At 45.1% G+C, this 14,830-nt stretch overlaps 1 long non-coding RNA gene across 1 annotated transcript; it reads right to left on the bottom strand.

Moving 5' to 3' along the window:
* Positions 1-2,640: 2,640 nt before the first annotated feature.
* LOC116531219 lies at positions 2,641-12,475 on the bottom strand. Its single transcript, XR_004260316.1, has 3 exons — positions 12,464-12,475; positions 11,903-11,904; positions 2,641-2,739 (listed from the first exon to the last, which is right to left on the bottom strand). It is a non-coding gene; the product is annotated as an uncharacterized LOC116531219 (long non-coding RNA).
* Positions 12,476-14,830: the final 2,355 nt, after the last annotated feature.

Raw genomic sequence — 14,830 nt, 5'->3', positions numbered from 1 at the left:
CATAAGGTCACTGATATTTGTGCATTGTGTGTTCCTTTATAAAATTTTTATTTTGTTGTTGTTTCTGTCAGGGGATTATGATTTCCGAATACTGCAATATAGTGACTTTTTACCACTTTATGTAACCTCGGCATCCATGTTGAATACAAGTTTAACTGTCTCAGACCAAAATCAGGTCGCCCATGACACAATTTTCAGTCCTACACTACGCCCACACCCAAATGGCTCAAGCCCGTAGCCAGAAATAAGAACTTAGAGGCCTCTCTACCACTAGCAGGCCGGACTCCCCACTTTCCCACCACTTCCTTTAAAAAAAAACATGCAGGCATTTGCCCAAGAACTGAGAGTCACCCACACCCTATTCCCTAATATATATGCCGCTTATTGCCATGCACATGTGCTCTCTCCCTCTCTCCCAACTCTTCTTTCTCTCTATCTGACTCTTCATTCCCGCCTCACGAGACCCAGGGATAGGCCGCCCCCCAGGCTGGGTTTTTCCCATGATCCTGGGGAGAACAGAAGGTCAGGCTCCCAACGCTAGAGTGATGGAGGCATAAACTGGATCATAAGCCAGAAGGTGTCTGCCAGTATAAACAAGTTTTCCACGTGAGGGGCCCCTGTGGTCGTGGGTTGGATAACTAGACATTAGGCCATCTGCCAGGTAAAGGGTATCCCATGGAAGGTGCACTGTAAACACCTACGTCCAACCCCCCTTTGTTTCCTGTTAGGGCAGGATTGCTGGCTGCTTTGGTTCTAAACTCCAGTTTATCTGAGGGCTCTCAAAACACACAACCCCTGCGGAAGGAGCACGGAATGAACAAGCTCAACGGACTCCATGTCTGTCTTAGTTTGCCCTTCTCGAGTCTTTAGTGTCACGGGCCTCAGGTGACTACAGTGTCTAAATCAGAAAAGAAAAACAAAAGAAACTAGGAACATTTGGCCGGGCGCGGTGGCTCATGCCTGTAATCCCAGCACTTTGGGAGGCTGAGGCGGGTGGATCACCTGAGGTCAGGAGTTCAAGACCAGCCTGGGCAACATGATGAGACTCCATCTCTCCAAAAAGTACAAAAATTAGCTGGGCGTGGTGGTGCGCGCCTGTAATCCCAGCTACTTGGGAGGCTGAAAAAGCAGAATTGCTAGAGCCTAGGAGGCAGAGGTTGCAGAGAGCCAAGGTTATGCTATAGCACTCTAGGCGACAGAGCAAGACTCGGTCTAAAAAATAAAAAAGAAAGAAATCAGAAACATTTCAACAGGACCGGTACACCTCTCTCTGCTCTCCAATGGCACCCCTTGACATTCTACCTTCCAGATTCCTGGGACACAAATCACCCCTCTTGTTTCCAGCTCATTCATTGATACTACTTAGAGTGACTATGATAATGAGCTCCCTGGTGATTTTTATATCTGCTACAAAACGGAGGGGTGGATCAGGCTTCCAAATATGCGTCAGGCTATCTATCATCTTACTTCACTGACCTTGCAATGGAAGCCCTAGGTTGAAATAGGAACATGTGGCAAAGGAAAATGTAATTTCAAAGCCTCTGAAATCACTAGTGAAGGTGGAGGCTGTGGAGCCAGTGTGAGTCCTGGCCATGTTTACTAGCTTGAGCCTGAATCTGGGCAAGTTATTTGACTTCCTGTCACAGGCGGACTGTTAATCACACCTATCCCACAGGGTTGTTGTGAGGATTGAATGTAGCACTGCGTGTGGAGTGCTCAGAATGGCACCTGGCAGGCGAATGTGGGCTACTGTAACTTATTCCCGCATTCCCAGTGTCTGGCACAGCACCTGGCCCCAGGACGTGCAGTCCATTCTTGTTGCTAATGATACTATGATCTTCACAGTCTGAGTCACGTTTTGTGAGGTCCCTGTGAAAAATTTCCGGGGCTCAGGCCTGTGTCTGCCGTCACAGAAAAGTACAAAATCCCACATCGGTGATCAAGGTGTATTTCCACATTTCAGTCTGAGGGTTGGCTTGCAGAGGAAATGCTTCACGGGTTTCAGGCTTATCTTACAATAGAAAAGCCTTAATGTGATTATTAGAATCTTTACCCTTGTGTTTAAATTTACACCTTAATTAGGTCTTGTATCTTTTTTTCCTCTTGGAAGTAAAACTGCAAAACCTGAGGGATGAGGTATTTGTAAAAGACTTCCTTCAAAGTGAGAGGGCACTACAAAATCACAGGTGTACCTGCAGAGTGTCAAAGGGGAGACTGCAAACAGCGACGTTATCCCAACACAGGGGCACTGGGCGCCTTGCTTCATGCAGAATTCAGTTGCAATTGGCCTGAATTTACTTACATTTCTATTTCACTCCGACAGGGGAGTAAACCAATGTTCTCTATTAGATTTGCAATTCTTATTCTAAAGGCACTGTTATGATTTCATTTCTTAACTCTTACTGAAGAGAAAGTAGCCTTTTTGTTCTATTAAGGATGATTTAACATCTTGAAATGTGGGAAGAGGTCTACTTTATTGAAACATGCTGTAGACCAGGGGCCCCCAATCCCTGGGTACCAGTCCATGGCCTGTTAGGAACTGGGCCACACAGCAGCAGGTGAGTGGTGGGCAAGCAAGCTCCGCCTCCTGTCAGATCAGCAGTGGCATTGGATTCTCATAGGAGCATGAACCTTATTGTGAACTGTACATGCAAAGGATCTAGGTTGTGTGCTCCTTATGAAAATCTAATACCTGATGATCTGAGGTGGAACAGTCTCATCCCAAAACCATTCACCCACCTGGCTCCATGGAATAACTGTCTTCCACAAAACTGGTTCCTGGTGCCAAAAAGGTTGGGGACTGCTGCTATAGACCATGATAATGTCTGTTACATCCTTCTACCCCCTTGGCTCTTGCTCTGGGGTTTAATACATGATAGACTCTCAATGCATTTGATCCTTGCCTTCCTCTTTTTGCCTGGTCCACACATAACTGTTACTAAGCTCTCTAAGCACAGACATTGAGGAGGTCCTGGAGGAACAGGTAACAGCAGCAGGCTAATCTGGTAGAAAGGCCATGATGTTAGGACTGAAAGAGACTACACTGTGGTCCCTTGTGGTATGGGAGTCCTTCATAGAGACTGCTCAGTCCCCTTCTGTGTCACAGTCACATAAATCTGAATCCTTGTCTTAGTTCACTTGAGCTGTTGTAACAAAATATCATAAACCTAGCAGTTTGTAAACAACTGGGTTTCGTAAACAACAATAAATAAAAGAAATTTGTTACTCACAGTTCTAGAGGCTGAAAAGTTTAAGACAGGGCACCGTGAGATTTAGCATTTGCTGAGTGTCTGCTTCCTCACAGACCGTGTCTTCTAGCTGTTCCTCACATGGTAGAAAGGCAAACAAGCACCCTCAGGCCTCTTTTATAAGGACTCTAATCCCATGGGTAAGGGGGAAGCCCTCATAACCTAATCACGTGCTAAAGGCCCCACATCTTTTTTTTTTTTTTTTTTTTTTTAGACAGAGTCTTACTCTGTTGCCCAGACTGGAGTGCAGTGGTGCAATCTCAGCCCACTGCAACCTCTGCCTCCTGGGATCAAGCGATTCTCCTGCCTCAGCCTCCTGAGTAGCTGGAACTACAGGTGCGTGTCCCCACACCTGGCTAATTTTTTGTATTTTTAATAGAGACGTGGTTTCACTGTGTTAGCCAGGATGGCCTCAATCTCCTGACCTCGTGATCCGCCCTCCTTGGCCTCTCAAAGTGCTGGGATTGCAGGTGTGAGCCACTGTGCCCAACAGGCCCCACATCTTCATACCACCAAATTGGGAATCAAATTTCAACATCTGAATTTGGGGAAGACACAAACTTTCAGACTATAGCAATCCTAAAGTATTAAGTCTCGGTGAACGTTAGGGAGAAAACTTCATTAGATACTGAGATCAAAGACTGTTGTTAAGTCACTTCCATCAGCTGTATGATCCTATACCTTACTCAGGGTGGGTGCTTAATAGAGCAATATCTGTTGATTCATTGATTATCTTGAAGGTCAGGTGAAAGTTTGTGCCTTAAATAAAGGAGAAGTAAGAACTCACTTCTGTGAGTTCAGATTGGTAGGGAAGGGACTGGGTCTTGTTCATTTTTGTAACCTGAATATTCCATGTATTCACTCAATAAATTAATATTTATTGGACAAGTGGTTGTACAAGCAAATGAACAAGAAAATCTCAGGGATCTCCTCCATGAGAGTCCACTGACTCCTTCTTGGCCCCATCAGTTCAATATGAATACCCCATAAATGATGCTAGAGAAGAAATGATTTTCAAATTGCAGGTGACAGAACGTGAGTTTATTAATACCATACTCCACAAATTCTAAGATGCACATTTTAACTTCTAAAATTAGATGGTTCATACAATCAGTTGCATACTATAGTTTAAGGGGCAGTATTCTTTCATCTTTATGGTAATTTTTCTAAAACATTGCATCTTACAATTAAAGGACTCTTCTATTTGATGAAATATGGTATATTGGTTGATGTAATCCAAATCAAAGGCTATCAACAGGATAGAACAAATAGGAGTGACTTGAACAAGATGGAATTTTGTGGTGATAAACAGTATAGTCCTGCACTTAAGTTCAAAAAATCAATTGCCCAAGTAAAAGATGAAGACAAGTTGGCTTAAATTCAGTTCCTGTCAGGTTTGAGTAGACTTCTAAGGAAGTCAATAGCCATGTCACTGCCCAAAAGCTAATGCAATTATAGGCTGTGCTAATAGAAATATAGTGTCCCCACACAGGCGGAAATAACTCATTGTAATGTTCTTTGGTCAGATCGAGTTTGAAATCTCTTCTTGCCACATTTTAAGAGGCACATTAACAAACTGGAGCATCTGCTTTTATTGAAATTGTGCTTTGGAGTTAAGCCCTAGATCTACAATGAGAGATGACTTTAAAAGAAACAATTTGAGTAAATGTGGTATTGAATTTATCATAAGGAAATTGCTAGATGCATTCTTCTCTGGGAGAACCCAGGAGGTCCAGCGATAGCTACGTTTCCTGTTTGCCTTTATGAAGGCTGAATTGTACAACTGCCCGTGTTTCCCTTTTTGCTCTGGCCGCCCGTAAGTTCAAAAGGCAAATACCTAGCCAAGCTTAGAGATCCGTACGGCATGTATTAGTGCACTACGCTTACCTTGGGTCAATATTTCCTGCGTTTATTTTCCCTTTGCTAATATTTCCTCCATTACTTGTATAATCCTGCTGTATCATTTATGCTTTTGCAGACTCCTTCCAGTCTCTTTTGGGATGAGATGAATGAATAAACACCAAAAATAACCAAGTAAAAAATGGATGCATATTCAGAGAGGAGAGCAACTGGGGAGACAAGTGATGAGGAAATTATTCCTGAGAGATATGGCGAAGGAACCGGAACTATTGGAAAAGCAGAAGGCTGATTGGGGAATGAGCGTAATCCTGCACACATTGACAGGCCTATCATACTGGAAACAGATTCGGTATATTCTGTATGACTCGGAGTAAAATCAGTGAATGTTAGAGAGAGAGTTGTGTTTATTTTCTTGATATAAAGGAAAAAGGTGCCAACAAGTGGAGCTGCCCAAAATTAGAATGGCTGCATTGTGAGGAACCGTGCTCCTGTTTGTGGAAGCGCTTAAGTTGAGGCCAGAGGGCCACGTGTCAAGGACTGGGACGATGGGATTCCTGAAGGGTGTTGGAAGTCCCTCTTGACTTGTGAGTCAACATTCCGTGCAATGGAGGTTGAGACAGGGAAGAAGACACCTGCTGGGAGAAGGGAGCTTGACCAAGAAACTTGCCCTAGTAGAATGGGATTCAGGGAGACAAAGGCCTCTAGGGAAAGAGGTCACTTCCCAGGGAGGGCCGTCCACCTGCCCTGGAGATCTGCTTCCAAGCCCAGTCCTCACACTGAAAATGGCACAAAGAGAAATCTGGAACACAGACATGAGCACTGAGAAGGACAGGCCTCCAACCGGCCTTCCTGTTCTCCACAGTCCCCTCTATCAGGGGACAGGAATGTGGCACTCTCAATTCCCCAGGGGTCTTTTTTATTCCCTTTCCTGGGTTCAAATTCCATCCTTGCCTCTGATTGGCTAACAATTACCTCATTGTCTTTTCACTTGCTTAGAAAATCACATCTGCCTTCTCCACCCCCTTCCCTCCCTTCCCAGTGCCTCTTACTCCAAAATGACAGCGTCTTTCCCTTGCTGTGTATTCCTGCCCTCAAGTTCACAACTCCCCATTGTCTTCGACCTGATGTCCCAGGGCTTTCTGCTTTTCTTCCCTGACTGCATTAGCCATGCAGATTTATGCAGTGCTTCCCCCAGTCCTCAGCCATCTTCCCTGCTATGTTAATATTCAATGTTTTCCTTTCCTTCAACTCTGCTTTCAGCAGATCTTATTCCACCCCGCCTCGGAGCGGCTCCCAGCTTGGTGGGGGCAGCTGGGTGTGGTGAGCACAGGACACTGCGGTGGACAGATGGACTGGCGGAGGGGCAGGAAACGCCCCCAGCCCCAGCTCAGCTGCTGAGTGATTTTATCGAGTAGGAGGGGAGGAATGAGACAGCTCCGCCAGCCCAGGCTAAAAACAGACCTGGCCTCCTCCGAATGTTCCACAGATTGGGACCCTCTTCCTCCCTTCTCAATTCCTGCCATCTCTCCAAACCTCAAATCCTACAGCCACCGTGTGGCTTCTGTCCCCGTCAAGGCCACTCAGGATGTTGATCTTAATTTGATTTTGACAGAGGAGGAGGGGGAGGGAGCTCACAGTGTGATCTGTCCTCTTCTCTCCACCCACCTCCCAGGGTGGCCAGGGTCCAGCCAGCAGGACCTACAGTTTGGAATAATTTACAGCCTGAGACCTCAGAAGGTTGGAACCCAGCCAAGGCCATAAACTTTGTTCAGAGTGCTGTGACAGTTTATGGTGAAGGGCAGACAGGACGGACTTACTGGTCCCGGGCCTGCCCCTTCATTACAGAGCACCCACCCTTCTGCCACTCCTCTCACCAGTGGGGCCATGGTGACTTGCTGAATGGCACATGGGAAGCAGGCCTAGGTCCTCACACTTGGTTCCTGTGTCCTGGGATCCCCACACACCCTGGCCCTCACATACCCATATACCCAGGTCCCAACACATCCTGGTCCCACACTCCCAGCTCCCCACATGCCCTAGACCTCACACACCCCATATACCTAGTTCCCTACACACCAGGGTCTTCACACACCCCACACACTCAGGTCCCCACACACTCTGGCTTTCACACACCCATCTCCTCACACACCCATCTCCTCACACACCCAGGTTCACACACACCCAGGTCCTCACACACCCAGGTCCACATACACCCAGGTCCACACATACCCAGCTCCTCACACACCCAGCTCCTCACACACCCAGGTCCTCACACACCCAAGTTCACACACACTCAGGTCCACACACACCCAGGTCCTCACACACCCAGGTCCACATACACCCAGGTCCACCCATACCCAGCTCCTCACACACCCATCTCCTCACACACCCATCTCCTCACACACCCAGGTCCACACACACCCATGTCCTCACGCACCCAGCTCCTCACACACCCAGGTTCACACACACCCAGGTCCACACACACCCAGGTCCTCACACACCCAGCTCCTCACACACGCAGGTCCTGACACACCCAGGTCCTCACACACCCGGGTACACACACACCCAGGTCCTCACACACCCGGGTTGACACACACCCAGGTCCTCACACACCCAGGTCCTCACACACCCGGGTACACACACACCCAGGTCCTCACACACCCAGGTCCTCACACACCCGGGTACACACACACCCAGGTCCTCACACACCCGGGTACACACACACCCAGGTCCTCACACACCAGGGTACACACACACCCAGGTCCTCACACACCCAGCTCCACACACACCCAGCTCCTCACACACGCAGGTCCTCACACACCCAGCTCCTCACACACCCAGCTCCTCACACATGCAGGTCCTCGCACACCCTGGTCTTCTCAGACCCTGGTCCTCGAACACGTGGGTCCTCACATCCTCTTGTCCTCCTACGTGGGCCTGTGAGGCACACACAGAGAATGGAGGGTCACAGAGTAGACACATTAACCCATATCAAAGGCCGGCCATCAGGAAGGGGTAGAGATGCTTCCCTGACTCCCATTCCGTCTACCGGGAAATGCTGTCAAGTGAACTTCCTTCAACTTTGAGGGAAATAGACTACAAAATAAGTCATGTGAAAAGGGTGTGAGGAGGAAGAGGGCCCGGCACTTGTTTCTGCGAGTATAGCCCAAATGTAAGGCCTCTACCAGCATTTGTCTAAACAACACTGTCACGGTCATATTTTAAAACAAGGGATGGAACCTATCCTAGCCTCCTTCGGTTGGGATTCAGGGGTTCAGGGTGCCCTCAGTTCTCCTGAGAGGACGTTTCTCCAGGTTCTTGGTCTATCACTCCCAAGAATGGGAGAGGAGACCACGACGTGATGCGCTAGTAGAAGTAAATGCCAGACTCAAAAGTGTTTGTAGAAGGTGATTTATTTAGGTAAAGAAAGAGAAACGGGAGAAGGAGAGAGAAAGAAACAGCTAATTCTCCATTAAGTGAGAGAATCCAGACAGATGGAATCCAGGAGAGGAAAGCAGCTTCCACACTGAGTGGAAGGGAACAGAGAGAGATGAAGTTTAGGAGGGGAAGACAGGCTTCCACGAGAGAGTGTGGAAGGGGACTCCAGAGGGAAAATCCAGAAGAGAGAAAGACGGCTTCCACACAGGGAGTATTCCTGGAAGGGGACCCAAACATGGAGTCTGAAGGGGTGAGGAAGAAGGGGACATTTAACCTGGGAGGAACTCCCTCCTTCTCCAACTTCTCTGACCAATGAAAGGAGTTCCTTAGAACTTCCGCTGGAGTGATTGACTTTTTTATTCTTTCAGTGCCTATGAAAATTAAAACAGAAACTGTTAAATCTCCCGGATGGAGAGAGATGGGAGGGGGCAAGGTGCTGGAAAGTTCTTGCCCTTAAAACTACACAGATCTGGAAAGAGAACATGGATCCAGAAAGAGAACACATTCCCTTACTTTGACTACGGGAAACTTGTTTTTCCCCTGTGTTTCCCTCCATGTATTTCTGAGGCAACCCCCATTCTGCGAAGTCTTCCCTGGTTGGCCCAGCTCCCTTGGTCGGGCCCTGCCTCCAGCCAGCCCCTCAACCACCCTTGGGAGCAGCCTTCTCCTGACTGTCTCTCAAGCTGGGCACAGGTCCTTCCCTCCAGCCCCGACCATGACAGCAAAAGCCAGTTCATCTTTAACAAGATTCTTACCTAAAGCTTAGGTGAAGGGTATTACAGCACAGCCACAAAAATAACAAAAACCTTCATGTCAGGTAGAGGAGAAAACAGAATCTGCAGGCCTCGCCTGCTTATAGAATACCACGCTGTCCTCCTCCCAGCCTGTTCACTCAGGAAGAAGCCAACCTTTCTCTCCCCACATCTGAGGTCTGCAATCACTTACAGCCTATGTAGAGCCTCTCACCGCAGCACCCCTGTGCAAAGCCCTGGGCTCCACTTCTTAAAGCTCATGGAAAGGAAACTGCAACTCTTGTCTTGCTCCGGCCTCATTTCCTGTCTCAGGTGTTAACTCTTCCCAGGGTGACTGACAACGGGATGGTTCACTCACTTCAGAACCACGAGGTTGACTCATCCAACAGCCTGGCCTCTGGTTTCCTCCATCTGCTCACATCCAGCAACCTTTTCCTTCACTCCATCTCAGCCACCAATACCTGTAACCAGCTTAGACGTTGTCACCACCAAGGAGAGCACCAGCTCTGAAATTTCCTTCTCAAAAATCCCCACCAGACCATGAAAAGACATGGAGGAACTGTGAAAGAAAGAAGCCAATCTGAAAAGGCTACCTGCTGTATGATTCCAACTATTTGACACCAGAAAAGATAAAACTGTGGAGATTGAAAGGAAAAGTATTTGGCAGAGGTTTGGGAGAAGGGAGGGATGAAGAGGTTGAGTATAAATTATTTTCAGGGCAGTGAAACCATATTGTATGATACCCTGCTGGAGTATACATGTCATTATTTCTTTGTCAGGACCCACAGAATATACAACACCAAGAGTGAACCCTAACGCCATGAACTATGGAATTTGGGTGTGTCTTACGTGGGCTGGGTAATTTACGCAGAGAAAAAGTTCGTTTGGCTCAGAGCTCTGTAGGCTGTACAGGAAGCATGGTGCCAACAACTGCTTCTAATGAGGGCCTCAGGCTGCTTCCACTCATGGTAGAAGGCGAAGGGGAGTCAGCACATGCAGAGATCATATGGCAAGAGAGCTCTTTTTAGCAACCAGCTCTCACTGGAACTAGTAAAGCAAGAACTTACTCATTTCCATGAGGACGGCACCAACCGCCTACATGAGGAATCCACCCATGGTCCAAGCACCTGCCACTAGGCCCCACCTCCAGCACTGGGGATCAAATTTCAGCATGAGATGTGGAGGGGACAAATACTCAAACCATGTCAAGGTCAGCGGAGGTTCATCAGTTATAGCAAACGTACCACTCTGGTGGCGTATGTTGACAGCAAGGCTGGTTGTGCACCTGTGGGGGCAGAGCGTATATGGGAAAGCTCTGTACCTTCTGTTCCATTTTGCTGTGGACCTAAAACTCTAAAATACAAAGTAGATTTTTTTTAAATTTTTAACTAATTTCCTGTCCTTCATTCCACATGCTCTATACCCTTTTGGCTGAGACTCTTTAATTACATTGAGACACATCATGTGTCCCTCACTCTTCAGCAGGCCTCTTGTGTTAACTGCATTCCTGATCCAACTTAAAACCCAGAGCCCACCCTGATAAATGCTACCTCACAAATACCCTCCACCCTGATCCTTTCTCTTGGCAAAACCCTCTCTCTGATGACCTCGATGACTGTTTTCTCTTTACCTGTACCCAGTGTGCCTAAATAAAATATTTCTAGAGAAAATCTTATGCCAGGTTGACATGCACACTTTAAATTCATGACCACAAGCCTGACCAGAGTGCTCAAAGCTGCCCTCCACACCGACCGTTTCCTACTCTCTGGAGTAACTAGCTCATATCTTCTTGTTCTTACCTTAGACTTTTCACATTTTCCGCCACTGCACCCTCTTCAGCAGGTTATACTGCTGAAGCTCACCTTATACTACATGGAGAAAATAGAAGCTTTCAGATAAGAATCCTCTCATCTCTCCATCACCAAATGTAGAGTACGGCCTACATTCCCACACACTTCCTCCTCTGCAAGCCAGGTGAGTAGGTTAAAGTGTCCTTGCCATAATCAAAGCCACACCCTTGATTTGAGGTGTAGACCTCAGTCTTTTGCTCCTCCTTGTGGACATGGCCCCTGCAGAAATCCCTGATACCTTCTGCATCATCAGACTCTTGCTTTACTGGGTCATTTACATCACTTTACAAACATATTCATCTTTAAGAAGAAAAAAGATACAGGAAGAGATCTTCAGCATCATTAGTCATCAGTGAAATGCAATTCAAAACCATAAGACGTGAAACTTTGCACCTATTAGGATGGCTACAATAAAAAGATAATAATAAGTATTGACTAAGGTGTGGACAAATTGGAGCCCTCTTACAAGGCTGATGGGAATGGTAAAATGGTACAGCTTTGGAAAAACAGTCTGGAAGATACTCAGAAAAGTTAAACAGAGTCACCATATGATCCAGCAATTCTGCTCATAGGTATCTACCCAAGGGAAGTGAAAACAAATGTCCACACAAAAATTTGTACATGAATGTCCATAGCAGCATTATACATGGTAGCCAAAAAGGAAACAACTCAAATGTCCATCAATTGAAGAGTGAAAAAATTATAAATAGTATATCCATACAACAAAGGTTACTTAGTAATAAAAGAAATGAACTACTGATATATGCTACAACATGGACAAACTTTGAAACTTATGTTAAGTGAAAGAAACCAGACACAAAAGACCACATATCATATGATTGTATTTAAGTTTTAATAGGTAGATGTGGAGTTTCTTTTTGGCTTGATTAGAATGTGACAAAACTGACTGTGGTGATGGTTGCACAACTAAAATCGAACAATTTAAGTGTGAAAGTGTCATGGCATGTAAATTATATCTCAGAAAAGCTGTTATTAAAAAAAAAAAAAGAAAAAGAAAATACCTTTGAACCCTCGTTCCCCTTCATCTACTGCCTCATCCTTTGTTCTTCATAGCAAAACGTTTTGGAAGAGTTGCTTTTATAACTCTTATTTTTATAGTGCTAGCTCTGCTTTCTGATCTTCTTCCATAATTTATCATCATCATCATTAATTTATTATTTCTTTTTTGAGGGCCACAGATGAAAGTAGTTGAATTACTCAGACTCCTCAACTTATGACCATCATCTTTAGGGTGAACAAGGTCCCTAGTGTTTTATTTCATTTTATTTTTTGAGATGGAATCTTGCTTTGTCACCCAGGCTGGAGAGCAGTGGTGCAATCTTGGCTCACTGCAACTTCTGCCTCCCAGGTTCAAGTTATTCTCCTGCCTCAGCCTCCCAAGTAGTTGGGATTACAGGTGCACACTACCACACTCAGCAAATTTTTTTGTATTTTTAGTAGAGATGAGTTTTCACCATGTTGGCCAGGCTGGTCTTGAACTCCTGACCTCAAGTGATCCACCCACCTCAGCCTCCAAAGTGCTGGGATTACTGGTGTGAGTCACCGTGCCCGGCCCCTTCCCTTCATTTCTAATCTCAACTCTTCTTTCTTTCCCCTCCACATAGACACCCATTCAAGTATGTTTTGCCTAAGACCTTGTATGTGCATTATTTCTGAAAAAAATGGTGTTCTATTGTTATTATGTGTTTCTAATATACACAAACAGTACAGGGCTATACAACACAAACAGGAAATAGGAATACTACACAAATCGTATAGCACTGTACTATTGTGCTCAACTACTATTTGTGTAGTACAGCACCAGCCTCAGAGACAGTGAGCACATTGGTCAGAGTGTAAGCTGGAATCCCAACTCTGCTACTTACTCACTGGGTGACTTTAAGTAAGGAACTTAATGCTCAGTATTTCCATTCCATGTTTGTAAAATAAAGATTTATTCAACAAACATTCACAAATATTTATTGAGAACCTTCTATGTGCCAGCCATATAGACTGTGTAATTTATAAATAATAGAAATTTATTTCTCAGAGCTCTGGAAGCTGGGAGTCCAAGATCAAAGTGCCTACAGATTCTATGTCTGGTGAGAGCAAACTCTCTACTTCATAAATGGGCCTCTTGCTGCATCCTCATGTAGCAGAAGGGCAAAAGGGATGAACTAAGTCCCTCAAGCCCTTTTATAAGGGCACTAATCCCATTTATAAAGGTCAAGCCCTCATGAACTAATCACCTCCTATAGGCCCCAACTTTTAATACTATTCCACTGAGAATTGTCAATATGAATTTTGGGGGGATGCAAACATTCAAACCATAGCAAAGGTCAACATACAAAAATTGTATACTTTTCTGTATTCCAGCAACAGAATTAGAAAATAAAATTTTAAAAGCATATCAGCTAAATAACATCAAAATATACAAACTGGTTATAAATCTAAAAATGATGTGTCAGGTATACATATAGAAAACTAGGAAACATTTTTGAGAGAAATTAAATACTAAAATAAGTAGAATGAAGTATACAATGTTCATAGATAGAAAGACGCAACAGTGTAAAAATGTGTATTTTCCTCAAATGAATCTATAAATTCAATTCAATCCTAAGGGTTTATTGGGGATTTTTTTGATGAAATTTAACAAGTCATTTTAAAATTTATATGGAAATACAAAGGCCCAAGGATAACCTAAAATGTCTTGAAGAAAAACAAGTAAGAGAGCTTTCTGTCCTTGAAATCACAACTTACTATAATGCTATAGCAGCCAAAGCATTATGATACTGGTGCAAGAATAGACTGACCAATAGACAAATGGAATAGAAAAGAGAGTGAGAAACAGGAACAGACATACATATATATGTATGAACATATGATATGATAGAAGTGGAAACTCCAGGCAAGTTGCACTGGCTCACACCTATAATCCCAGCAATTTGGGAGGTCAAGCCAAGCAGATCACTTGAGGCCAGGAGGTTGAGACCAGCTTGGCCAACATGGTGAAACCCCATCTACTGAAAATACAAAAATTAGCCAAGCATGGTGATGCATGCCTGTAATCCCAGCTACTCAGGAGGCTCAGGCATGAGAATCACTTGAATCTGGGAGGTGGAGGTTGCAGTGAGCTGTACTCCAGCCTGGTTGACAGAGTGAGACTCTGTCTCAAACAAAAAAAGTGGAAACTCTGAGTAAATCAACTGTGCATCTAAACATGAAACATAATAGACCTTCTAGAAATTAATAAATATTTTCATGACCTTACAGGAGTAAAATATTTTTAAAATAGAACACAAAAAGCACTAACCACACATACATACACAAAAAAAGACTGATAAATTAGACTACAGTAAAATTTAGAATTTCTGTTTATTAAAAGACACCATTAAGACCAGGCACAGTGGCTCGTACCCGTAATCCCAGCACTTTGAGAGGACAAGACAGGAGGATCACTTGAAGCTAGGAGTTTTAGACCAGCCTGAGCAGCATAATGAGGCCCCCATCTTTACAAAAATAAAATTAGCTGGGCATGGTGTCATGCATCCATAGTCCTAGCTACTTGGGAGGCTGAGGCAGGAGGATTGCTTGAACCAAGGTGTTTGAGACTCCAATGAGTTATGATTGCACCCTCCTTCCTTCCTTCCTTCCTTCCTTCCTTCCTTCCTTCCTTCCTTCC

The sequence above is a fragment of the Sapajus apella genome, unplaced genomic scaffold (assembly GCF_009761245.1).
Source record: "Sapajus apella isolate SASKATOON/1434 unplaced genomic scaffold, GSC_monkey_1.0 scaffold69, whole genome shotgun sequence".
NCBI lineage: Eukaryota > Metazoa > Chordata > Mammalia > Primates > Cebidae > Sapajus > Sapajus apella.
This window is presented reverse-complemented; position numbering and strand designations above follow the sequence as displayed.